Genomic DNA, 27905 nt, shown 5'->3' on the forward strand with positions numbered 1-27905 from the left:
GCGTGCACGCGCGCGCGCGCACATACACATACACACACTCTGTGGCTGGCTTCAAATCTGAATTTCTGAAATCACAACTCTCATGAGAGCCATCTTGCAATCCTGTAGTAGGGGTCTCAAGCCCCACTAATGTTTTCTTTATGGATCTTGTATTTCAATTAAAGAAAGAGGAAGGGAGAATTTGGGGTGACTGTGCAGTGTGACTCACTTATGCTTAGTACAGACAATCTAAAGGCCCAAATGAATAAATAAATGAAGAACTGCAAAGCAAACTGTGGAAGGGATATTCAGGCCTGCTAGACATCCCAGAATCTCATCTTAAGAAAATTTAGAATTCTTCAAACAAATCACAAACTTGGTGCTTAGAAGGGAAGTAGGCAAAGTTGGTCTTGGACAACAGTATGCTGTTATTGAAGTTTGTCTTCATACATGCCATTTACTTTCTTTGAATTCTTGTTCTCTCCAAGTGCTTTTTTTCTAGGCTTCTGATGACCAAGGTGCTGGAGATTCTACTTTAGGGAGAAAGGAACTATGAAATACTTGAATGTGTAAAATCTTCTAATGCTAGTCTTTGGGTTATTTGCAAGTCTGCCAGACTGACCTAACCTCTGTTTAAGGCTAGGGGTTTCCAGCTTCTTACCAATCAATACAAGGAGCAATAGCTGAATGAAATCAAGAAATCATTTTATTAATGACAGAAGGGATACCTGGTTGTTCCCCAAATGCAGGGCTCTGGTAAACTTTCTTAGAAAATGGAGCAAGCTCCCATCTCTTACCTCAAATCTAAGTAAAAGGGCCTTCTGTACAGACTGGCCTGGATCATTCTTCAGATACATCTATGGGGATAGACCAGTGGCCCCTGGAGAGCCCTGAATTCCTGCATAGCCATATGGACCAGGAACTCAAGCAGGGCCCTCTGCATTTGGTTCCAGAGAACAAGAGACTGTGACTGCATCAATCACATTAACCATTTATCCTCTGCACCCAAGTTTATTCTAGTCAAATCACTGCATCTTGACCTTCAGTGACATAAAACCAGCTCTTTCACTCATAGGTCTGCAGTCCTAGCTCTCTGCACATCACTGCTTTATTCAGATTGTCTAGACTCCCTCTTTGGAGCTTTCTATGCATTGCCAATACCCTCTCTATGCAAATAGCAAAATCTCTGCCAAAAAGTTTGTGAGTCCTCTTGGCCCCTCTTGCTGGGGGTTGTTACTTGGGACATCATGAACATTGACAAGCTATCTGTAAACCAGCTTTGCATTTCTTCAACAAGCAAGCATGTGCTGGCCACCTCGTATGTGCCAGGCACTGCTCTGTACCCCAGGCAAATCTTCTGCTAGGACTGCCACTGGAAATGCTGGCTCAGTATGATGTAAGATTAAACAAAACACAACCCAAATCTCTGGGTCCTTGGTCAGGAATACAACTGTATTCACCAGTTTACAAGCTTGGACAAGAATTTAAAATTATGATGTCCATTAACAAAGACAGGAAGAAATAGAATTAGGCTGGGCTTATGGGAACAGATGTGGATTAAAATTTTAAGTTCTTAAAATTGGATGACTTGGAGCTAATCCCATCAAGGGATGGAACTATAGGAAGCCCAAGAAAGCTGCTCAAGAAATGTTATGACCCAATTATTTCAAATCATCTAGCTTCAAGGAGAGGTGGAAGGATGCTAGGCAGGAATCCCTCACACCTAGAAGCAATGGTGATGTTGATTTAAAACCTTCTCAAGTCTGGATTATAGTTACTTCACCTTCCCCCAAGTCATGCAGGTATATAATTCCAAACAATGCAATCAATACTTATTGGCAGCTGAATGCTGGGAATACGCTAGTGTATGGTCACTAAGATGAGTTAGCAATTGCTTTCTTTAAAAAAATGTATGTAGATTTAGGTTTCTCTGTAGAGTAAAAGAAATACTGTTAAAATTATAGAAAATGAATATTCTGAATCTGAGGGGGCTTTATTAATCTTTTCTCCTTGTTACTAGGCTCAAGTAAAAATTGTTGGCAGCAGCCAGACTGGTCTTCTTATAGCATCCTTAGAAATTCCAAACTTATTTCTTTCTTTTTGCCTTTTTACCTTTGCTTATGATGCCATGATGTAAGCCACCTAGAATCATGGTCCCTAACACACTCAGACCCACTCACATACTCCTTCTTCAAGCAGGTGTCCATGTCTTCTGTGAAGCCTTTCTCCTTCCTGAAGTTATCCGCCTCTCCACTGAGCTCCTGTAGTGTGTCTTTGGTCCTGCCTTGAGTTGTCTTTCAATATCTTGGCTTCCCATATAAATTGTTAGAACTCAAGGATCAGATCTCCCTCACACACAGAACAAAGCACCTCATAACACACTTAGTACTTGCTCAGACAAGAGAGGAAGGAAGGAATGAAGGCAAAAAAGAAGAGGGAGAAAGGGAATAAAACAGTGAAGGAGAGCACAGATGGGGAAAAGACAGGAAAATACAGAGAGAAGGGGTGGGAGGTTTGGGATAGAGGAGTAGCATGATGTAGGAGGAGGTGGAAAGGGCAAAAGAGGAGAGAAACATTGAAGGAACAAAAAAGAGGAAAGGGAATACAGAGAAGAGGATAAGATTTTAAAGGAGAAATGTTAAAAGAGAGGAGGGAAGAGAGGGAGAGATTGAAGCCATTCATGTAAGGCATGAGAGACATGTTGCCTCCTTTCTCCCTAAAGCGAGATATTAGCATCTCGGGAGTAAGAAGTCAAAAAAGGGGCACTAATAGAGAACGAGGCCTCAAGGTGATGACACAGCGGGTATGAGGACAAACTTCCGTGGTGTGCCCTTGTGGTTTTAAGAGCAGCTCTGCTTACCTCACTTCTAAATATCAAGTTTGTGATTTATTTAAAGATCCGAAATCTTCTTGAGATGATGACCTGGGTTGTCTAACAAACCTGAATATTCCTGCCAGTGTTTGGTTAGAACATATCGTTATTTTAAACTATCCATTTATTTATTCCTTCACTATTGAAAAAGTACCTCCCCACCACTCCACTGTGTGCCAGGCACTAAACTAGGTAATAAGGAAACAACTTTGACCAAATTGTCTGTTGTCAGGGATCTTAGGTGCCAGCAGAAGAGGAAACCAACAGTAAACAAAATAAATGAGTAAACTAAATGGTGTGTTAGAAGTGACAAGTGCTAAGGGAAAGAGGTAAGAAAGGAGGGTAGAAGTTTTGGAGTAAATCAAGATAGGGTGGTCCAGGGGATTGACTAAAAAGGTGATTTTGAGCAAGCTGCAGAAGGCGTAAGGGAGTAAGCCATTAGGTTATCTGAGAAGAGTATTCCAGGCAGAGAACAGCTCATGCAAAGGCCCTGGGGCAGGAACACATGTGGTAAGTTTGAGGAATTGGAAGGAGCCCAAGGTGGCTGGATCAGAGAAAGTGAGGGGAAGACTATCAGATGATGTGGTCAGAAAATTAATGGTGAAAGGGAGAGGCAGATTACACAGGGCCTCTTGTAGGGTCTAGTAACAACTTTGGCTATTCTTTTGAGTGAACCTGAAGGTCTTGGAATGTTTGGGATAGAGGAGTATCATGATATGACTTAAGTTTTAACAGTGTGACTCTGGCAGCAGTGCTGTGAATAGACCACAGGGAAAAAGGTTTGGAAACAGGAAAACCAGTGAGGAGGCAATTGCAGTATTTGGGACAGAAGTTGATGGTATGAGGACCCAGAGAAAATCCTGGAATAAGCAAAGTTCATTTGCCTTCATTAGACCTTCCTTTGCACTTCCTGCCTGAAATGACTGTCTTCCTGCTAGAATACCTTCCCGGGTTTCAAGGCTCAGTGCCAATGCCACCCATTCCCAAGTTCCCATCAAGGATTATTGCTTCCACAGCACCCTATTTATCCCTCTCTTGTAGCACTCATCCTGTTGTGTTGCAATTACTTATTTACCTTTCTGGCTCTCTTCTGAACCAAGAACACTTTGATTTCAGCTTAGTTCAAACATTGATACTAAGTGGGAGTAAAAAGGTGAATAAGATGTTATCCCAATTACCATCTCATATAGGAGAAGACTGAACAACTGCCCCCACATTTGGTTCATAGTTGTCAGATCAATACATGAACAGAGATTTACCAGAAGCCAAACCACCATGGGCTGGAGATACGGTGTTCTTATTTGCAATGCTGTTCAATGTGTCATAGTATAGAGCTTCATCTGCTGCTGCCACGGCTCCCCTTGGCTACTTCCAGCCAACACCATTGCCAATAGATGCTACAGTGTTGAGAGCTAAGGATCTCGTGAAAGTGAGAGAGGGAGACCCTGTGGAAGATTCCAGGAAGCAGGGAGTGCAAGATGATTAAAGGTAGTTGTGGATGTATTTATTTTTTTTTCTGTAGTGTTGGTTGTTGATGCAAAGCTGTCTCCCTGGAGTCTCTAGTGACATTTGTTACTTGACTTTCCAGTCCTTAAACAGAAATTCTGTCCTTTTCATTGAATTGCTCCTCTTTTGCTAATGTTCTGTCTTCCCCAAGTCCCAGACAGAACATTTGACATTTGTCATTGGTACAAGAGCATCATTTGCTGAGTGTGATCAAAAAAAAGTTTCCCCAAAGGGGGGAAATGAATGATTATCTCAGATCTCCTCACCCTTCTTCTCTTTCTTCAGACACAACAGCAATCCACAGCCATGCTGGGCCCTGGCAGGGAGCTGCCCTAATCGGTTCTACATTGTAGGTTCATGGAGATCTGTTGTAATAATTGCAGACGACTTATCAGAGGGCAAGGGGTGACAGGTCGTGCATTCATAGGACTTGCTGAGGTGGGGATTCAGTGATGTTCATTTCTTAAAGTCCCTAGCTAGGGAAAGGTATTGTTCCGCTAATCAACAAATGTTTCCCGAGAGCCTATTGTGAACCAGGCATTGTTCTGAGTGCGAGGGACGACAAGCAAAAATAAAAATATCCAGTTCCTACTCTCAGGATGTTTATTGTCTAGTGGGAGTATCTAATATCAGTCCAATATTCACTCAGGTAAGTGTAAATCTGCAACTCTGATATGTACTATGAAAAAAGATATGTGATCCTATGAGAGTCTATAGCAAAGAGAATTGGATTTGTCAACGGGGTCAACAATGTCTTCTTGAGAAGTTGCCTCTCAAGCTGTAAACTGACAAGTTAGTTAAGTATGGACAGAAAGAGAGTCCTAGGCAGAAGGCAGAATAGGTATAAAGGTTGTGCTGGAGGAGGGAATCTAGCAGATACCAGTACCTGAATGCAGATCAGAGAGAGCAAGGAATGCTCCCTAAGGAAGATGAGGAAGACAGGGAGGTCGAGAAGGAAGGACCACATAGGGTGGCATGTTTTCACCCATCTTTCATGCCCCAGAGCACCTGCACAAAGTAGTCCTCAGTAAGGAGCACAAGCTCTGAAAGAATAGTGGTTTCACTCATTCGTCTTCCCAGCACTTACTTACTGAGTAGCATCTTTGTCTTTAAAAGCAGGGATAGTAAGAGGAATAGTTCCCATGTTCTTCTCTCATGAGCTCTCAGTCTGGTAAGCTGTGAAATAGAAAAGTGACCCTAAGTGGTATTACCAAGTTTTGTTTAATTGCCACAGGCAGGGTGACTCAAGTGTGGTGAGTTGTGGAGGGGCCAGGGAAAACTTGGAAGGAGAAGGAAGACATGGGTCACTGTCGCTGGCAGGAGTAAGTTTAGAATCCATCCTTTCTCCATTATTAACCCCAGGATCTGTTAGTTTCCCGCACCTCCCTCCTCTCCCAGGCCCTAGCCCTTCAGCTTCCAGTGCCATTCAGTGTAAATCTTTCTTGGAGAGTTGTTTCTCCTTGTGGTCATAGAGTAACAGGCTACTAAACCTGCCTGTGGGGTGAATTATGAGCTGGTCCCTGGAGCCCAGCCTCTGTTGCCCACAGAATGAATTGTGGTGCTCCAGGCTGCTGGGCTTTTTATTTATTTATTTGTTTGCTTTAGCATATTTTAATCTGATCATTAAATTGCAATCTGCCACCCATCCCCAACCCCAACTGTCTTCAGATGGAAAAGATTTTTCATAGGTAATGATACCTATAAACTTCAGGGATGGCAGCCACCAGAGCAAACTGGGGGAGGGAAGGGTGAGGGGTTGCAAAAACATCTTCCACCTGGCTGGACCTTGGCTGTCCTGCTATTGCCCTGCATCAGCCTGACCTATCCCAGGGCAGCTAGAATGGCCGAGTTCCCCTTGGCAGTACCAGTGGCCTTTTCCCGCCTAAGAAACGTATGCTCAGAAGGCAGAAGTGAGCCTCTGCACCTTGTCCCTGCATGCATAAGATCATCCCTGCTCCACATTGTGCCAGGCAGTAAAGGTGTCACACAACCTGCCTTTATGGTGTTGCATGGGGAGAGATCTGCATTGATAAATCAAAGGCAAAGAGGATGCCAGATGGTGCCATGGAGCTCGTGTTCCCGAGGTCATCCGTCTGATCTAGTGCTGCTCTGCACTGGAAGGATTGCCATCTGATGGCAGGGTCATGACCCCACAGACAGTGACAGTCATCATGGTTATAATATTGGCACCACCAATTTGTCTAGCGTTTTATAAGGTGTACTGACACATTCCTCTGGAGCTTCAGAACAATCCTGTGGTTGCAGAAGGGCAGGTGTACTGATTCCCATTCTACAGGTGATGAAACTGAGACAAGGGGACTAAAGAGTAAATTGCCCAAGGAAGTATCTGGCTCATAGCTGGTTCTCATTAAATGTGAGTTTAATGAATGGATCCATTTATGCTGCCCTAAGGCATTTTCAAAGGAACATCTCAAGGTTTGCTTCTAGAATCACATTCAGAGAAAAGTTAGGATTGAGATCCTGAGAGCCTGCAGCTTCCACCTGAACCAGCTGGATAAGAAATCACCACCAATTTCCTCTTAATTAATTTGTGTGCATGCCAGAGTGTTTGACACTGGAAAAGGTGTTTTAAAGGTATGGATGCATAGTAAGCAGGAAAAGTTATGTCTGCAGGTTGTCGTGCTTACCATGGACCAGGCACAGTTCTACGAGTTTTGCACATACTCATTAGTTCTCTCAACAGCTCTAAGTAGGTGCTATTATTATAATATTCATTACAAACGAAGAAACTGAAGCACAGAGAGGCTCATCCACTTTCCAAAAGGTGCAAAGATACAAAGCGCAGGAGCTGAGAATTTGGCTTCAGAGTCGGAACTGCTGACTGCTTTGCCATACCACCTCATACTGCATTGTTTTCCAGAATGTGCACATTCCTGCTCTACATATCTATTGTCCTAAACATCGCACTGCCAGAATCCAGGTACAGGTGAAATGACAGAAAGAGTTCTTGCCTCAGTGTGGAAATGGGGGCTCAGGAAAGGATGGGGAAAGGGGTAAGAGCAGATATCTTTGCTGCATTAAACTACTCAGACATTTCAAAGAAATAAACTGTCAATGCCATAAGTCCCTGCACTTTCTGTAGCCTCAGGACATGGACCCAAGGCACACAGTTACCTCAATTCTTTCAGGAGAAGGGGGCATGTAATCTGGAGATAAAAGTCAACACTCTAAGCTTCCAGTTCATACACCAGCCACCAGATCATGGCGCTTAAAAACTTGTACTGTTGTTTTAAATCTATGTTTTAAAACCAGTAAAGCCAAAAATATATTCTTATTCATTATTCTGTAACTGATTTGGCAGCAATGATCAAATTGCATCTCAGTGAAGGAGTAGGACTTACACAAACTTGGGTGAAGCAGATGATGCAGTAATCTACTCACACACTGGATGTCTTCACACTTGTAGCTCTTCATCTGCCAGTGGGCAACCTGCAGAAGAGGCTGTGGTCCCAGCTCAGTCTATTGCCTAGGATTTCTCCATGTTACCCAGCCATGGAGTCACAAGAAGCACAGGAAACGTCACCAGATACCAGAACTTGGTGACAACATAGGACAGCAACAGACAACCTGTGACCCAGAGCCACTGTGCCAAGAAGCCATCCTTGAATGACATTCCCTCTTGATAGTCTTACCTGGTTTATGAGCTGTTCACAGAGATATCATACTGATCCTGACTTTACAATTATCCTAACCAGAAGTGTAGGCTCTAACCCTTACCTGGCTCCAGTCAGAATAACTGTAACCATGACCTAGATGCTAATTTACAATTGGTGGCTGATGGATGAGTTGTTGATTATTTTATTATTCGTCTACTTTAATGTTCCCAAATTAAGCCAGATAACTATGCTTTGAAGAATCATCCGCTGGCTAAACCTTTAAGAAATGAATCTAATTTTAAAATAAATATATGGCATCTGATATTCAGAAGGGACCTTGAAAGTCCCCTGACTCATTTCTCCTCTTTCTAAGCTGGACAGAACCCTATGCCACCCAATCTATGGGACCTGACTTCTGATACACTGGCTACTGATGGTTTTCAGCAAGAGAAACTCTTTCATTGAAAACATGGATTTCCAAGAAACCCTCTAGAGAGACTGGATTAAAAAGAAGGAGGACAATGTCAGAAAAAAAGTCCACAGTGGAGATTAGAAAATTTATTAGACAATGTGACACAGAGAAAGGGCATAAGCCTGGTACCCAGAGAAGCTCTAGGTTTTAAATCTTTGTTCTGCTGCTTAGGAACTGGGAGGTCTTGATCAAGTTATTCAAACCTCTCTGAGCCTTCTGAGGCTTCTTCTTCATCAGTAGAGCAGGAATCTCTGGGTTGCCAGGATTCATGAGATAGTATATTCAAAAGACACAGCACATGCCCAACACACAGCAGCTGTTGCATCCATCTCATTTCCCTTTGTGCTTTCCCGGCATCCTACCTTTGGCTTTACACTCAGGTCAGGCTATAAAATTGGGCTACACAGACTGCAGCTCAGAGACCATGCGGAAAAAAGAAAGCCCTGTTGGGGGCACTTTGCCCCCAACCTCAAGGTATTGAGGAGAAAGCTGGCATTTGTGATTTGAAAATTCACTTGCAGGTGCCCAAGGCAAACGGCCCCAGAGCCAGAGTGTACCTATCCAGTCTGTAAAGTTGAGTATCCCATCTCAAATGGTGGCCTAAAAACTTGCCCTCTCTGTCTCAATACACCTTTCCCATTAGCTTGGAGGGTACGTGAAACATTTGCAGAAAGAATAATAAATAAACCCCAGAATCAGCCAGATACCCAGGAAGAAAGGGAAGCGGGGGAGGAGTCAGACGAGGTTTCAGTCACTGCTTACCAACTGCTTCATATCCCCCATGGATTTCTTGTCAATGATTATTCAATCTCAGGCCTGACCTTTCTATTCTAAATAACACTGCAATATCAGCGCAGCCCAGCCCGCAGCTTTTGCAGGAAATTAACTGTATCTGGCTCTCACAGGAGACCCAAGAAATCCCTTCAGTAACAGCCCAGACTGGTTTACAGAAAAAAAGACCCAGCATTATCTTCTTTTCATACACTCCTCCTAATACCCGTCTAAATATCACAGAGCTCCCAGCTGTTTAATTCTAATAAATACTCATCTATTCTCAAAACAGACAAATGTTAGGTCTCAGGTGGGCCCCAGCATTTCATGTGGGAAGAAGAAGAGAATATGGAGAAAGAGAAAGAATGGAGCGGCTAACTGCTAGCTTTAAATTTCCATCCGTGCACAATACCAGGCTAAGAAAATGGCTAATGGTTTCCAACTGAGCCACAGCCAGAGGTAACTTCTGAGGGGGGCCATTTTTTCTAGCCAGTGTCCGCCCCGAGATAGCCTGTCTTCCCTCAGTGCAGCTCCACGCAGTAGGAAGGAATTGGAGGACCTCTGATCGTGCTGTGCATCTAGACAGCTAGTGGGCCTGGAGGAGCAGGGGCAGCTGACAGTTAATGGTCAGCTGTTGGGACTTCTCCCTGCTCTGCGTTGGCGTTTGGACCTGAGTCCAGATGGTTACCTCATCTACAGGGACCCTACATGGAGAACAGGAAAAGTAGAGAGAGAAAGGCCTCCCATGACCTCTGCAACCTGGTTTATTTGCAAATAGCGTAGTTCAAGGGATGGGTGAGACAAAAGAAAGAATCCTCTGCCATTTTGGCTTGGGAAATGCCTGGATTTGGATAACGAGCATGAAGAAAATCTTTGTCCTCTGTCTCTCTGGTCCCTAAAGAGCTCTCGCTTTCTTTAAACGTACACAGTGACGAGGACTCAATGAGAGGCTTTTATGGAAGATCTGGGCTTGTCCACAGAGGCTTCCAGTGGTCTGTGAGCCTGGCATCTTCCACCAGGTAATGCTCTGGTGGGATATGGTTCAGATTCTTTAAGTCCCTCTAAAAGCCAGTTACAACTATTGTGATTCAGATGGCTCTGGGATGGCGAGACATTTCACATCTAGAGCAGCTACTGATTCTAATTGTCCTGAGCCTGAACTTTGTTTCCTCATCTGAGTCAGTGGTTCTCCAAGCAGGTTAAGGGCCCATTGCTGGCGGGAGAGGAGGGTTCTCCCAGCCTTTGGCGGATGGACCTCTGACGGTTTCAATTGTGTTTTTTCTGTCTCTGCCATGAATTAATAATGAGCTTTTATTTTAACAAAACCTAAACATCACCTCAGTGATGCCACGCTGCAATCAGCCCAGGACTGTCCATTCAGTTACTAAGGTTTATTTAGAACACTGTGCAACGGTCTATGGCCATACCACCCTGAACATGCCCAATCTCGTCAGAACACTGTGCAACGGTGACAATGGTGGTCACGATGACTTTACTCCATGGAAAAACCTGAAGGCCACAATTCTAAGTCCAAAGTTAAAACCCCAGGAGATCCATCTGCCTGTTTCTGCTCTGCTAGTCAATAAGCCTGGATAAGCTCCCAGGCCAGGGTGAGGCAAGTTAACTTCCCACATTTGGCTCCACGTGGCTCTGGCAGGTTTCTAGAAGAGACCTGAGGACAAAATATGGCTACGTATCCAGCCATTGGTTCACGTATCCCTGACTCTCACACTGAAGCTTCTGGGCTGTGGGTTTCATCCTAGCCAGCACTGCTGTCACTCATTTAATGAAAGTTTCCTGAGCGCCTTCTGTGAGCCAGGCTGGATTCTAAGCATCAGGGGTAGAGAACTCAAGTAGACCAAGTAATCCCTGCCCTCAGAGAGCACACTTTACATTAGAGGAAAGGACATAAACAAGATAAATAGATAAAATGTGTAGAATATTAGGGATAAGTGCTAAAGAAAAAAATCAGCAGAGAAGAAAGAGGTGAATGTTTGGCTAGAGCAGGCAGTGGGGCATGTAAGTTTAGTCAGTTCGGCCTCACTAAGAAGGTGACATTTGAATAAGACCTAAAGGAGGTGAGCCCCCCTTGGAATTTGGGGCAGAAGCAATCCAGGCAGAGTATACAGCACATTCAAAGGTCCTGGGGTGGGACCATGCCTGGCATTTCAAGGAACAGCATGGAGGCCAGCAAGGCTGGAGCAGAGAAAACAGGAGGGAGGACAGCTGGTGCAGTAACTAAGAGGTCCCTTAGATCACTGCCGGAGCCACGAATTCTACTCAGAAAGACCAGAGGAAAGCTCAGGAGGGTTTAAGTAGAGGAGCACTTATTTAGGACTCAGGAGACCTAGACCCTGATCTTTTTTGCTACTTACAAGCTCTATGATCAAGTAACTTTAATTATTCTCATTCTAAAATCACTTTTTCTCTATTGACTTTATTTATTTATTTAGAGATGAAGTCTTTCTCTGTCTCCCAGGCTGGAGTGCAGTGGCACGATCTTAGCTCACTGCAACCTCTGCCTTCTGGGTTCAAGCAATTCTCTTGTCTCAGCCTCCCGAGTAGCTAGGATTACAGGCATGTGCCACTATGCCCAGCTAATTTTTGAACTTTTAGTAGAGACAGGGTTTCGACGTGTTGGCCAGGCTGGTCTTGAACTCCTGACCTCAGGTGATCTGCCCGCCTCGGCCTCCCAAAGTGCTGGGATTACAGGTGTGAGCCACCGCACCAGGCCTCTGTTGACTTTAGTTTCATCACCTTTAACATGAGGAGTTTGTGCTTTTGAATTCTGACATTTCTGTAGCTCTAACATTCTATCATTCAAGCCAAACAAATCTAAAAGTAAATCAAATATATCATTTGTTAGTGTCAAAAGGACACATTTCCACATCCTTCCTTGTTCAGGGTTCCTCTGGACAGGGCTCCAGTGGGAGGTCATGGGGCATCACTCGCCACCTCCCTCAAAGTTGTGGGGACAGATCAGAGGTGTGAAACTCATCTACTCCTCTACGGGAGTCTTAAATCCCACCCCTACTCCCTTTTTGCACCTGTCAACGAGATCAAGCTGATTACCTAAAACACTCTAGTTGTATAATCATTATTTCATCCTATTTAATTGAGCCCCTATGACATACCCTGCCTTATTAAAAAGTCAACCAAAGACAGAGAAGGATCAGACAGGTTCCCCATCCTTGCAGAGTTGATGATCTTGTCACATAACATCTTGTTTAGTCTAAAACTAGAAAAAGGTACTCAATAGGATTCACCTAAGTAAGGGTACAAAAATTGTAAACAGCAGGTGCTTAATGAGAGGTACGCACAGTGTGTGCTGCAGGGGCTCAGAGAATAGAGTGCTCTTTCAGAGGGCAGAGGGACTGGAGAGACCTCTGAGGGATGTAGGGAAAGAGCCAGGCCTTGGAAGCTAGGTAGGATTTGAATGGGTATATATTACTGCCTCCAATTTATTGCCCAATAAAGCAGGCATTACATGGTGGGAAAATAAATGTAAAGCAGGTTGACAGTTTAATGTGCATATGCACACAGGCACAAGCAGCTGCTGATTTGGGTTTTCATGAACCGATCAAAATCATTTTTCTACAGATTTCATGGCACCTCATTTTAGGGCATCCTAGTGACCCTGCCCCCATCATGGACAGGTGGGATGGGGTCTTGGAAGAAAGATCGGGTCTGGAGATTAGCATTTCCCAGAGCCTTGCTTGGAGCTCTCAAGATATCTGCTGTTTTGCCAAATCTGCATCCCCTGGGAACCTGTAGGGAGCCTGTGAGGATAACTTGTACCCAAAGAGTGGTGAAGGTGGCCAAAGAACCTTCCACTCTTGTTTGTCGTCGAGGTCCCAAACCTCGGAGTTGGAAGGAATCTGCTCTCAGGAAGAAGGGACCACTCTCCTTCTTGCTGCTCTACTGCACACCATTATCTGTCATAGCAACATAGGATTTTTTTGTGCACTTGTTTGTTTAAAAGAACACACCGAACTCAAAGGTTCCCTTTACAAGGACACAGCATCTTCCTCATTTCTGTGTCCCCTACTAGAAGATAACATGTGTTCAATAAATATTGAAAGAAATAATACTCGAGCTCAGTTCCTCTTAACCTTTTTGGGGTGGAATTTCAGGTCCCATAAAGGATCTGAAGAAGGCTATGGCCTTCTCCCCAGTGAAAAATGCACTTATTCGTATACTTACAAGATTTTAACAGATGATTTGTGGGGCACTTAGGCTACAGACTGAGCCCTGCTTTAAGAGCATAGTAATCACTGTACAAAATTCTTCATAGGCAATCCTGCAGCCTTGGCCTGGACCATTCCAGTGATGGGGAGTTCACTCCCTCTCCATGTGTGGACAGCATTCATGGTTAGAGGTATCTTCTTTATATATTGGATAGCAACCTCCCTTTCTGTAACCCACATCTATAGTCCCTGTTCTCTTCTTAAACAGAAAGGAGCTGGAAATTTTCCATCACAAGAGATCTAATCCATCATGCACAAATGTTTATAGACACATGTCCTGAGCCTCCTTGGGCTTCTCTTGCCTCTGCTGTTTTTTGCTCTGATGGGGTTTATGTCTTCTCCCTATCCTGATCCTGTGTATTCAGAACAGAAGCATGGGTTATCAACACCCCTACCAAAGTGTGGTACCCAGAGAGAAGCAGAGGAGCTGAGCATTATTTTCCTCTTTGTTTCAGACAAGGCACTTGCCTTTATGCCGCCTAAGACTGGATTTGACTGCATTTGCTTTTTGGCAGCCACCTCACACCATTGGCCTATAATGGGCAAGGAGTCATATAATGCTCCCAAGGCTTTTTTACAGGTGTGCTGTTGATAAGCCCTGTCTCCCCACTGGGCATTTGTGCAGCTTGCTGTTCAGAGCTAATTGCAGTACTTTTACATTTATCCTTCTTAAGTGCTATCCTATTAGATTTGGTCCTTGAGTCCAGCCTGGTGAGACCTTTTTGGATCCTGATTTTGTCATTTAACATATTAGCTCATTACTCGCAGACAATGTGTTTAATATGCAGCAAAGAGCTACCACTTTTGGAGTATTTCTCCAACAGACATTGGCTTTACATAGAATATTTCATTGTACTTTGACTCCAGCTCTACGAAGAATGTGTTATAATCCTCATTTTATATTTATAGAAACTGTGACATAGAAAGTTTAGGTAACTTAGGCAAGGATACACAACAAGTACGGAGTCGAGACAGGATTTGAACCCAACTCTGTCTAACTCTGAAGGTCTTGTTCATAGCCACCCTACTATGCTGCCTTTATCCAAGTCATTCATATTTTGATCAGGACAGGACAGGATCAGAGCCTTGTGGCAAAAACACTTGAGGGCTTCAGGCGGAGAGGGTTGATTCATTCAATATGATTCCTTCTCTTTGTTTGGCATATTACTTTCACGTTACTCACCATTATCCTAAGAACTGGAAGAGGGCATTTGTTCACTGTTTTGAAGAAACACAGTTATAGTAATTCCCTGCTGTTCCCTGAGCCCCCTTACCAAGTAGTAAATAATGTGAATGTGGCATGACTTGTTTTTGTCAATTCATGCTGGCCTCTGGAAATCCCAGCTTGTCTTACTACATGCTCTGAAGCCCTTGTTTAAAGAACTGGGTCTAGACCCTTGCCCAAGAATATTGCTGAGCCTTCTTAGTTTTCTTATTTGGTAGCTGGGAGATGGGGGGCAGGGGTAGGGGTTGGTGGTGACACCTTATTTCACCAGGCCTCTAAACACAGCATCAAAGGAAAGCCAGAGATATCTTTCTTGATATTCTCTCAACCACCACACATGTCTTTTCTAGTTAATTATAGATCAATCTGCTGTAAATTTACACAAAGCATTATTGAACACACTTTAAAATTCTAGCAAGTGTGACCTCAAACTATAGACTTTCATTTACATATGTGACTCTCGGAGCCAGTGTCCAATGACAACCTTATACATAAGCCTTACAATAACAGCTTTGAAAAAAATTACAGGAGTAAATACATTTTTACTAGCTTTTAATTTCAAAAATCCTAATTAAGTTTTGTAGTAGTTTATTTTGTGGAGATATATTTGACCCAAGAGTACTGAGAAATTCAGAAAAAAAAAAGAAAAGAAAAGAAAAAGAGGGATGAAGGGAGAGGAGAGGGCACACACCTTTTGTTCTGATTGTTGACTTGAAAACAAAGACCCTCACAGGTGAGCAGCTGATAAGGAGGCTGCATCTTCTAGAATTGTGAGGTGTGTAAGGTTCAAGGAGTTATTCTCTCTTGGGGTATTTCACTTGAGCTGATCTTCACCCTATAGAATATAACTTGATATAAGAACTTGGGGACCATCATAGCCAGGGATTAGGCCCTCTCAGTGTGCAGTTCTGTTTTCCCCATCTGCCATCGGGACTTCGCTTCCCCATTTCTCTCTGCTGTGAGATCCTCTGTCTTAGTAGGTATTTTATGTAAGCATATGTAGTAGATCATGTATGTTATGATATTATTTAACTATATGCATTGTTGTATATTCTGTAATATTAAGTAGAAATTTCTTACATGCACATACATTCTTACTGTATAATTTTGTTTGTTTGTGTCTCTTTGTTTGTTTTTGAGACAGAGTCTTACTTCATCACCCAGGCTGGAGTGTAGTGATGAGATCTTGGCTCACTGCAATCTCCACCTCCTGTGTTCAAGCAATTCGCATGCCTCAGCTTCCCGAGTAGCTGGAATTCAGGCATGCGTCACCATGCCTGGCTAATTTTTGTATTTTTAGTAAAGACAGGTTTTCGCCATGTTGGTCTGGCTGGTCTCGAACTCCTGACCTCAAGTGACATGCCTGCCTTGGCCTCCCAAATTGCTGGGATTACAGGCGTGAGCCACTGTGCCCGGCTTTACTGTGTAATTTTTACATATCAATGCATACTCACTATCATCTTCCTACTGCACGTTTTAATGGAGGTGAAATTGTTACAGATCATTGTAGGCAGGAAAATGGGGGACCTATTTGGGGAAAAAGCAAGAAGCTTTTTCCTCGAAACCTTCCTCCACTGCAAAACCCCCTTGCAGGTAGACTAAAGACATAAAATTCATATGGAGTCTCATTCTGTATAGATTCATAAAATGGAAGAAACACAACGAATTTTGAAAGAATCAAAGCTGCCTCCCCTCAGTGTGCCGGTGAAAAATCTGCAGTCCAGAGACACTTGCCTTAGTTACAGGGCTTAATGTGGAGTTCATGCTGCTAGACCTCTGACGTGAAGTTAGGACTGAAAATCAAAGTTTATCAGGGAGTTACACCTGTGAAGGAAAAAAGCAAAGGAAGCACGACTGGGCTGGGAAGCTGTTGAACAGGGATACAGACGTGAGTGAGCCCCAGAACAAAAATTACATTATTTTCTTTATTTTATATTATTTTTGAGAGACAGGGTCTCACTCTGTTGCCCAGGTTAGAGTGCAGTGACATGATCATAGTTCACTGCAATCTTGACCTCTTGGGCTCAAGGGATCCTCCCACTTCAGCCTCCCTTGTAGCTGGGACTTACAGGTGTGTGCCACCATGCCCCGCTAATTATTGTATTTTTTGTAGAGATAGGGTCTCAGTTGCCCAGGCTAGTCTCAAACTCCTGGGCTCAAGTGATCCCTTTGCCTTAGCTTCCCAAAGTACTGGAATTACTGGGGCAAGCCACAATGCCTGGGCCAAAAATCACCCTTTAGATGAGTCCCACCTTGGGCAAAAATGGCCAAATCCTTGAACCACCACCAGGCTCAGTCGCTGCTTGAGGTGGACCTTAGGAGAGGTAGCAGGCAGGGGCTGTCAGCCAACCACACTCCTCTGAGCTGGGCAACCAGCCCTTTCTTAAACGGACATGTGAAGGGCACATTTGCATGATTTCCATGTCTGTCCCAGAACTGGAATGTAATCTTGTATTGGTTCTTTATCAGTTCTAGAGAGATATTGTTTTTGTGACTTTATAATAAAAGTCATGCTTATTTTTATTCATTGTAAAGCAAAAAAGTATTGTCTCAATAGATATGTTGCAAAACCCAAAAAATAAATGTATACGTATATATATTTGGCATATATATGTGTGTATATATATACACATATACATATACACCAAATGGTTTTTTATTAAAATATTTTATGGCAGGCATTTGGAAATGGCCTAAGGTATCTCCAGAGTGGCGGTCAGTGAACCCAGAACAACCCCTTGAATTTTCCATTAGTGAGTAGTTAGATGAGGTAATAAATAAATTATTATTAAGCACTTTGCAAATAGAGTGTTATGTAAATGCTAAATAATCATAATAATATAGTAGTATGCTGATCTTGATAAACGGGTCGGCTTCTATGTCATTTAAAATGGATGGCACAGCAGTGTCTGTGAAGATGAATGAGGTTCGCATTCACAAAGCTCGGTAACAGCACAGTCTCCTCTGCTAGGAGGCCGGGCCTCCTGGCTCGTTGCTGCTGCATTCTCTTCCCTTCATTTCTCGGTGGGACAATTAGCAGAGGAGAGGGATTCTGGCCAGCTTGAAGAGGGTAGTAAAAAGGCTCCCACGCAGGGATATTGAAAGGAGACTTAGGTGAGTGCATAGGGATCTGCATTTCTCAGAAGTCAGGGCTAATCTATAAGTGGGCGGGAGGCAGAGAATTAACATTTATTGAGCGCCTCCTGTGACCCAGACACTGTGCTCGGTGCTCTGTGTTTATTATCTCATTTATCCTCCAGGTCAGCACATTAAGGTAATAGAAGAGTGGAATAAAGCTGAATGCATTACTAATTTCTGTAGAAAAACAGAAGGCCTTACACTAGAGCTATAGCTGCTGTTGTCCTCTTTGCATTCTGGAGTGAGATCTGGAAGAGAGAATGAGAGAAAGACTGACCCAGTGATTTATCACAGTCCCCAAATGCTGGGACCTTTTAGGATGCACAGCTGTATGATGAAAAGAGTCACATCTTCCTCTGGGGCTACACCCAATAACTGCTCCTCCTGGCCCCCTGCCATGCACCTAACTCACCCTGGACATCGCAGCCCCGCAGAGCCTCGTTCAGCCCTTTCTTTCACCTTAACAACATCTAGCGAACAATGATAGAGGAAGTACCATGTACCGAATACTCCATAATGGCTTTATGTACATTATCTCATTTAATTCTGTGACAACCCTGTGAAGTCAGTTTTTGTTTTTTTTTTTTTTTTTTTTGCCTCTAAGGTTCTCATTTTAGATGGAAACACTGAATTTTGTCAAGTAACTTGCCAAAGTCACACAACTGGTTCAAGGGGGAGGTGAGAGAGCCAGGTTGGTCCACTCAGGTCAAAATTCTCCTTATACTTGAGGATTATAGCCCAGTGATGGCAAAAAAAAAAAAAAAAAAAAAAAACCTAAACCAAACTAGCAAAATCCAAATCCTCCTGATACTTGATACGTTATTCTTAATAATGATTAAACACTTTGTTTAATGTGCCAGATTTTGAGGGTATAAAAGTAGCTCAAGGCTGGGCACAGTGGCTCACGCCTGTAATCCCAGCACTTTGGGAGGCAGAGGCGAGCAGATCACTTGAGGTCAGGAATTCAAGACCAGCCTGGCCAACATGGTGAAACACCCTCTCTACTAAAAATATGAGAATTGACCAGGCATGGTGGTGCATGCCTGTAATCCCAGCTACTCAGGAGGCTGAGGCAAGAGAATCACTTGAACCCAGTAGACAGAGGTTGCAGTGAGCTGAGATCACACCGCTGCACTCCAACTTGGGCATCAGAATGAGACCCTGTCTCAACAAGAAAAAAATGTAGCTCAAGTGTTTATTCATTATTAAACATATTATGCTCAACTTTACTGAGCATAATGACATATAATAAACTGTACATTTGAAGTATACAATTTGGTAAGTTTTGACATACATATACACCAGTGACACCATCGCCACAACCAAGATAATGAACATATTTATCACATCCAAAAGTTTGCTTCTTTGTAATCCATTCTTCCTACCTCTTCTTGCCTCATCTCCTCCCCAGTCAACCACTGATGGGTTTTCTCTCACTATAGTTAGCTTGCATTTTCTTGAGTTTTATATAAGTGGAGTCCTGCAGTATATACTCTTTCTTGTCTGGCTGCTTTCACTCAACATAATTATTTTGAGATTCATCTAATGTTGTATTTTTTCTTTGTTTTATTTAGAGACATGAACACTTTGAGTACTTAATATGTATTTTATTTAATTTTAGCTTTGGACTCAGTTTAGAGTTCAAATTTCAGTCCTGTCATTTGTTATCTGTGTGCCAAATGGCAAGTTTCTTAATCTGTGTGAGGCTTAGATTTTTTCATCCATGAATTGTGTATAATTAAAACTACATTATAGGGTTACTGTGAGGATTAGATGAAATAATATAGCTAAACTGCATAGCACAGCCTCTATTCATGGTAAGCATTTGATTTTGCTATTAAAATAATTTTTTAAATAAAAATAAATTGTTCACCAAAATTCCTTTGATGTCTCCTAGATCCTCAATATCAGGTTAATAAAACAATAGCCTGCCTATATTGTGCCAAGTAGAATACTTAATGTGGCATATGAATTAGCTCTTTTAATATTTGCAAGAAGACTGTGAAGTATGCAGTCACATTACAATCCCTTATTACAGATGATGAAACTGAGATAGGTAGTGGAATCAGGAATTGAACTGGGGCAGCCTGGCTCAAGACTGTCATTTCCATTATGACCTGGCTACATTTCAGTATGCAATGACATCACCCACTAGCCCTACGGTTTTAGGGGAATTGCTATAGGAAAAAAAAAAAATCTAGATATGAAGACCATGATAGTAGTTAAGTAAAAGTTAGAGAAATGGGTAAAAAAACAAAATTATCATTGGAACACCAATTATTATTAAGGAATACCAAATATTTTAAATGTGTTATAGGAATATGTAGGAAATTTGAATTTATAAAATGTAATGCACACCTGATTTTACTGTTAACTATGAGAGAGTCAAAGACAAAGAATCTTTGAAGAAGAAATTATGGCAACCAGAGCATAATCTACCTTTCTGGAAGCGTGGGAGAAACTTCAGTGTTCTTTGTATGAGCCTGAGGTTTTAGAGCAGACCCAAAAGGTAAACCCACCACTGAGGCTGCACAGTCTCAGCTAAGCAAACTGTACTCATCCCAAATTTGGCGATTAGCTGTCAATTTAGAGCCCATTGGAATAGCTGTTACAACAGAATGGAAAAAATTCAGCTATACCTTTGGTTGTCTTCAGTATAGTAATTGTATTCACTAAAGATTTGAAATTTGGTGGAACAGAGGGAGAAAATTTTTAATTCAGTTCAGGTGAACAAACGTTTATTTGCCTGATTGGCACAGAATTCGCCTTTGAGAAACATCTGCTTGGAGCTGGGGGCTAGGGAATGAAAGAGATAAATAAAATAATTTCAGTGGTGAGAAAGGCCTGGATTCGAAAGATATTTAGAAGGCAAAATCAATGGACTCAGTGGCTACCTGCAAGTAGGCATGAAGGGAAGTTTGGGGTTCTAGCCTTGGTAAACGTGAGCAACTGCTAAAAACAGAGGATTCTGTAAATGTAGGTGAGGGCAATTTCTGTCATCTTGGGTTTGACGTGTAACAGAAGATCTAGGTGGAAACCTCCAACACGCAGTTGTATTTCTAGATAACTGAGCCCAGGAATGAGGTCAGAGTTGAAGATCAGCATATAGGATACTGTTGAAGTTATGCAGCGGATGGGATCACTGAGGAAGCGTGGATGGAGTAAGTCAACACAGTAGTCATGATGATTAAATGTGTTTGACCAAATACCAATATACCAAGGCATATTAAAGTAATGGGAGTGGATCATATGACCAGATAGATCTTTCCTATTCCAAACTTTTCCAAATCTACTTATTTTAACAACACACCTTTATTCCATGTGCGTACATGCACATTCTAATCTGTATTCCATTGAAATGCAGTACTTACGAAGGAAAAGAACCCTAAAACAAACACAAAAGTCTATGCTGGGGGTGCTCCTTTACCTTAGTTGGGCAGTGGCTCTGTAAGAACTTGGGGTGGGGAATGTGGGCAGAGGTGCCAGTTGGATAGACGAGCTATTTTGATGTATTGATATCTGAATAAACCATTGTGCCTCTGTGACAGTTTTCTCTTCTGTGAAGGATGGAGAGGGTTAAGATACTTACCTGAAAAGAAGGCTTATGTTTTTCAATGTTTCTTTAATTATGTGTTGACTTCCCTGCACCTTAAACTATCCCTACACATCTCCTCATACCCCTATTCCTGTATTATTCAGTCAACAAGCACATGTAGGGCAACTTCTGTGTGGAGACCTCATATTTGATGCTAGGGACACAGAGAGGTTGGTGTTTAGTTCCTGCCCTTGAGAAATAGAAAATATACTCATGGCGATAGGCTAATTATCAAAGCGTTCTTCATTGCCACAGTTTTCTGTGTGTCAAAGCACTCTCATCTACATGACATTGTGCTACAGTATGTCTGCAAAGGAAGCATTTCTCCACAGTGATTATTATGATGCATCTGGTAACTGAGACACCGAGGTGTAGGGACTTGGGAAGGTCAGTCGGTGGCTGAGCTCCAAATCTTTTGGCCAAGTGTTCTTTCTGCTAAGGGGAAGGTTTTTTCCCAGCACTCCCATCCTGGGCACCTTGCCTTTGCAATTTCCTGGTTGTATATTTTATCTCTTTCAGTTGACAAAGTTGACAGGCCCTTGGGGGATACTGACTCAAGACTATTTGCCTTTGGTCAAGTGCTAAATCCCACCGGTGTAGGATTGACTTTGGAAGAGCTACTGTGACTCTCACTGCCCCCTCCCAAGTTCCACTGTGTGTCTAGAGGGAAATAGGATTATCAGTTCTGTATATACCAGAGAGCACTAGCAAAACCAAATTAGCTCAAGCTGGCTGCTATTCAGGTCAGCTAATTAAATTAGCTATTGTTGCATTACTGATAAGGACAGTTTGGAAAAGGAAAAAGGCCACTCATTCCAGCAGCCATTAGGTGAAGGCTAAGGAAATGTGTTAATGGGAACACTCTGAAAGAAAACCTCTCTGACTAGGAGCAGGACCTCGTGGTCCTTGGTGAACTGTTCTCCTAGCCATCTGCTCCAAGCTCATGCTCCCATAGCTCTCTGGCTCTGGTCTTTATGAACATTGCTACACTCTGGCTTTCTGGTACCCGGCTGCAGCCAAGGCAGCCCTCCCCTTTTTCTCCCACCATGAGCCTAATCCTCCTGGGAATCTGGAGAGAAGTGGGGATTTTTCTGGGGGAGAACAGCTCACCCTTGAGTGCTAAAATGTAAACCCCCCATAGTATAAAACCAGTTGATATTTGGAAGAGTCTTGAAGAAGAACTACAGAGACAGAGGAAGAAAGGAGGGAAGGAAGGAATGAAAGAAGGAAGGAAGGAAGGAAGGAAGGAAGGAAGGAAGGAAAGGGAAGGGCAGGAAAAATAGAAAAGAGGAGAGAACACCTTGCCCTTATGTAATCTCCCCATCATATAAATGCCAGTTGATATTTGTAAGAGCACTAAAGAAGAACCAGAGACACTAGGGGTGGTGAGAGAGAGAGAGAGAGGAAGGAAGGGAGGGAGGGAGGGAGGGAGGGAGGAAGGAAGGAAGGAAGGAAGGAAGGAAGGAAGGAAGGAAGGAAGGAAGGAAGGAAGGAAGGAAGGAAGGAAGGGAGAGAAAGAAAGAAGAAGAGAGGGGAGGAAAAATGGGGAAAAAGAGGAAGGAAGGAGAGAGCTAGGAAGTTCCAAAGACACTACATTTTCTGGCTGTCCAATATCTGCTCATTGGCTACTGTGTGCTGTCTTGATGAGGCTGTAAGTTACGTTGACTGCTCTCTTCTAGTTGAGATTTGCTCACATGAACTTACCCTAGGCCAACTAACCAAAGTCCTAAGATCTGGAACTTGAGGTTCAAGGACAAAGAATCTTAGAAGCTCATTCACTTTAGCAGCAGCTCACTCCAATGCGACTTGCATCTACACTACATTTCTACCATCAGGTCCCACCCCCATACCCCTCACCAAGCTGTCCTGGTTCCAGCTTTTCCCCAAAACTAATTATCCAGGTAAAATTCTGAGTGCTCCCTGATATCCTTCTGATTTACTCTTTTTCTGCTTAAAATAACCTGAGTCAGTTTCATGCAATCCAAATGATTTAAAACAATCTTTAGTCCAACCCTTTATTTTGGTAGATGAGGTAGGGAACCCAGAGGTATTAAGTGATTTTCTCAAAATCACACAGATGATCATTGGCAGCTCCAGGGCTGGAGCCTAGGCCTCTAACTCTATGCGATTGTGCTGCCTAAATATGGTGCTCACTAAATAGGCATCTTCTGAGAAAGTGAAGGCAACTCAGGGAAACGTGCCTGAGAGTCCATGCCAGAGCCTGGGAAATTCTCATCTGTGCTCCTCATTTTCATGGTTTCATTTTTTCTTGATTTCCTAGATTCTATTTAAGATTTTTAAGCCATGGGATAATATTCTCCTGTGAGAAAACAAGTGAAATTAAAATTGTCCATATGTCAGTTCATATGTATACAGTGTGTGTCCCTCTTTCACTGTCAAATGTGAAAAGTCTGTAGTCCAAATTTACTCTTAGGCCCTCGATACCAAGGGCAACAGTACTTTCTACTGAACTAATGCATGTTTTTTTTTACTTTAATATTTTAATAATCTTTTCAAAAAATAAAATAGAGATGGGGTCTCGCTATGTTGATCAGGCTGGCCTCCAACTCCTGGCCTCAAGCGATCTTCCCATTTTGACCTCTCAAAGTACTGTGATTACAGGCATGAGCCACCATGCCCAGCCTCTGATGTAATTATAATCAAGGACATTGGTAACATCAAGGAGAGGAACAGGTGTACTTATTTTATAGGAGTACCTGTAATTATAATTGGGAAAATACTATACATGCTGTGCTATGCTATGCTATGTACTTACTTTAAATTTGGAACTATATTCTCTCAGCCTCAGTTTCTTCATCTGCAGACAAGAAAATTAACTGTTTTCTCTTACTCAAGCTCTAGCATTCTAAACTAAATGAGGAATTATAAAAGCTATTGAACTAAATGAGAAATTCCAAAGTTAGTGAATTCGGCATATTACTGAAATAATTGGTTTAAAAATCTTTCAAGCCCTTTAGGTAAAAATAAAAGGGAAAATGTTGCTAGAGAATCTGTGCTAAAAGACTTTAGTTAAAAACATCAAACCCCACTTCAATGTTCATTCTGAGAAGGACTAGAAAATGTTGAGCCCATCAGTGTTCAGGTGCAGAGTACTAATTCCATGAGACCCAATTCTATGTACCAATATGAGAAGATGTTATTAGCACCTCTCACCCATAAAAAAATCTATCTTCAGCTATTGTCAGCTCAATCAATTGTAATTTTGGGAATTTGGTGGAAAGAGATTGCCTAGTCCTGGGCAAATGGATATTTTCAAAGCATCCACTAAAATAATCATAATTATTGCTTTATATCTTCCTTACACAAAATAATAGAAAGTCGTTGCAAAATATGTGAAAACAGAAAAAAATCTTTATAATTATATCACTCTAACACAATAGTCCTCATTTTCCATAATTTCCTTCTAATATTTGCTCACATATATGTATACAATGAATATTTTGGAAATTTATTGATAGATTTTTTTAAGTTTGTCAAGCTGAATTTTGCCAAATTTGAGCTCAGAAATTAGAAGTACTGGCTGTTTTTTCAACTTTGTTATACATTCCCTTTCTCTCTTCTTTATCCCTGGCCATAAAGTGAGAGTACTGGCACCTTTGCCTTCTGTAATTAATAGGAGTAATGCTTCATGTCTTTGAGCTCTTCTCAGCTATTCAGAAACAAGTACGAATTAATCTTAGATGCACTATTAACTTTTGAAAAACGTTTTTTCTCTGACAATGTTTTTATATTAAGGCTGGGTTCTACGTACGATTTGCTACAAAAAAGGAGACAGGTATCTAACACTCCCTCTAAACTGTCATTGACCTATGATAGGGCCAGTACAGAATGTTCTTCATTAGCTTTTTTTTTAGGTGGAGGCAGATAAACAAGGGGAAGGGGAAAACCATTGGTCAAATTAAGAGCATGCAGATTTAAGTCCTGGGTTTGCAACTTACCAGCTGTGTAACCTTGAGCAAGTCATTTAATATTACTAGGATCAGTTGCTTCATCTGTAAAACACGGGTAATAATAACTATTTCATAGAGTTGTTATGAAGATTAAACAAGCTAATGTAGGAGAAAGTGCTGCAAAAATAAATCACTTTTTTTTCTTGAAAATAAATTATAAACAGGTGACTCCATTGAACTATTCCTAATATTTATCACGAAGATTTTTTTCCATATTATATGAATGAAAAGTGGCTTCAATTTTTGGTGGCTGATGAGCCATTTCCTGAACCGTCTAGGTCCAGGCCTTTTTCTTCTTCTCCTATTTTCAGCTGGTTAGCTGTTCATTGAGATCTTGCCAGAGGGTGGGCGAAAGAAATAAAAACTGAAATCGGTCAATTTGACTCTTTGATAGCAGTCCTGATGAAAGATCTGTGGATAGGGGGTGTTAAAGTTGTGAGTTAAACTGGAATTTTGCCTTCTTACCAGGAAATTGCAAGAACCTATTGATGGCGTGGATGCTCTGGTGGTGACAGCGAGTCCTCTTCTCTTGACTGAAGAAATGTCTTCTCCTATCTGAAAAGTGGCCTCTCTTCCAGAATGACACATACTGACTTTTGAAGAAGCAAAGGATACCCGCCGGCCAGTCACATCAGCCAAAACAACTCTGGTGAGCAGTGAATTGACAGATGTTGCAACTGGAAGACTGTGGCATCGACAGAGCCCTAAAGCAATAATCTCTCTTTCTGTTCCCCGCTAATCCAGCAATCAAATAATCACTTTTAAGCATTTACTGTGCATCATCGTATAACATAAAATGTGATGAGTAGCTAGATATATATATGACAACCTCTAAATTCTCAAAATATTATAATAAATTAAGAAAGCAAGAGTTGTGCATGTAAAAAGACAACTAACTACATAGGGAGAAGGCAGTGAATACATTTAGTGCATCTCCCCTGTACCAGTCACTGTGTGAGGTGCTGTACAAGTACTAATTTATCTAATCCCCACCAAATCCCTGGCAGGTATTTCTATCCTTGTTCTGTGGATGATGTGGGAGTTAGAGATACTTAATAACTTACCCAAGATCACATAGCTACAGAAGTGTGGGGCCTGTTTTCAGGTTTAGGTGTGTCTAACTCTGTAATCTATGCTCCATAACTAACCCACACCTACTAATGAGAGAAATCAGAGCTCAAAGACATCGTTTAGTATGGTTGGGGCATGACAAGACTTTAAAATGCCAATTGGCAAAATACATTGATAAAGTTATCCCAAGTCCATTAACTTTTCTGGGAAATATTTCTAGCCAGAGGAAAAATGCCTGGATTCTGGAAGCAGGGATGGTGGAATGGAAATGACAGCACTCTAGTCTCAGCTCAGCCGATATCCACACGTGTTCATCCGAGCAAGTTGCTTCCTGCTTCTAGGCTTTGTGTCATCATCCATAGCATAGAGTGTTTCTAGATTGCCTAATGCCACTCACACTACATCACCAGGCAGGTGTATGGTACACTAGCTCTAACATCAGGCAGACCTGAGTTTCAATCCTGGCTCCATCTTCAAGCAATGGGCTCTTGGGCAAGTCATTTTCCTATCTGTAAAAATGGAGATGATAATACCTACCTCAGGGTCTTTGCCCTTATTGTTCATTCTCCTGGGGACAGTCTTTCCCAGATATCCACAAAGGTCACTCGTTTACCTCCTTCAGGTCTTCACTCCACTTACCTTTTCGTGAGAACTTTCTTGAACACAATACCTAACCTTGTAAACCATCTGGCATTTCCTATCTCTTTCCTCATTTTATTATTTTCTTTAGCACTCAACACCTAACATACTATATATAGCACTCAATTATCTTATTTATTGCCTCTTTCCCACCTCTAGAATGTAAGCTCTATAAGGGCAGGGTTTTTTTGTATTCTTTACTGCTGTATCCCCAGTTTCTAGAATGATTTAGGTGATTAATAAATATTTCTTGCATAAATGAATTTTTTTGTGAGTATAATGTGAGTAAAGTCCTTTGCACAGGACCCAGTACATAGTAAACATTCCAAACATGTTATCTCTTTGTGTTACTATTTTATTGTAACTTTCCCTCATCTCAGCGGGGCAATGTGTTCTCTTTCTTCTCCAGACAACCCAAGATTAGTACTTTAATCCAGCTAATGAATATGAAGGCTTGATTCTGTGGAGATTAGTCTAGAAGCAAGTGGAGTTAATCATTGTGAGGGAAGTAAAGGAGGGGATTTTTGTGGTTGCTACCTTCAAATACCTAAAGGTGTGTCACATGGATAGCAATTCCAGGAAGAATATTTCTGCTGCACAAAAAAGGATTTCAACATAATTGGATGTGTAATAGCAGAATAATCTGTCTCAGGAGATATCGAGTTGCTCATTTCTAGAGGTCTCCTAAAGCTAGGTAACTAAATCTCACTGACTCTGAGGATAATTATTGTAATGAGTAACGAGGTTGGAGTGCGACTAGGGAGATCACGCACTTGTGGAGATAGTTAGCAAAATATGGCAT

The 27905-nt window shown here is 42.1% G+C and overlaps 1 protein-coding gene across 1 annotated transcript in view; it reads left to right on the forward strand.

The window, feature by feature from the left end:
- Positions 1–27366, forward strand: part of PBX1 (PBX homeobox 1) — a 328948-nt gene extending 301582 nt beyond the window's left edge. The window contains exon 8 of the mRNA XM_030936107.1: positions 25862–27366. The gene's annotated coding sequence lies outside the window, so the exon portion shown is untranslated. The remainder of the gene's footprint in view (positions 1–25861) is intronic.
- The last annotated feature ends 539 nt before the right edge of the window (positions 27367–27905 follow it).

The sequence above is a fragment of the Rhinopithecus roxellana genome, chromosome 8 (assembly GCF_007565055.1).
Source record: "Rhinopithecus roxellana isolate Shanxi Qingling chromosome 8, ASM756505v1, whole genome shotgun sequence".
NCBI lineage: Eukaryota > Metazoa > Chordata > Mammalia > Primates > Cercopithecidae > Rhinopithecus > Rhinopithecus roxellana.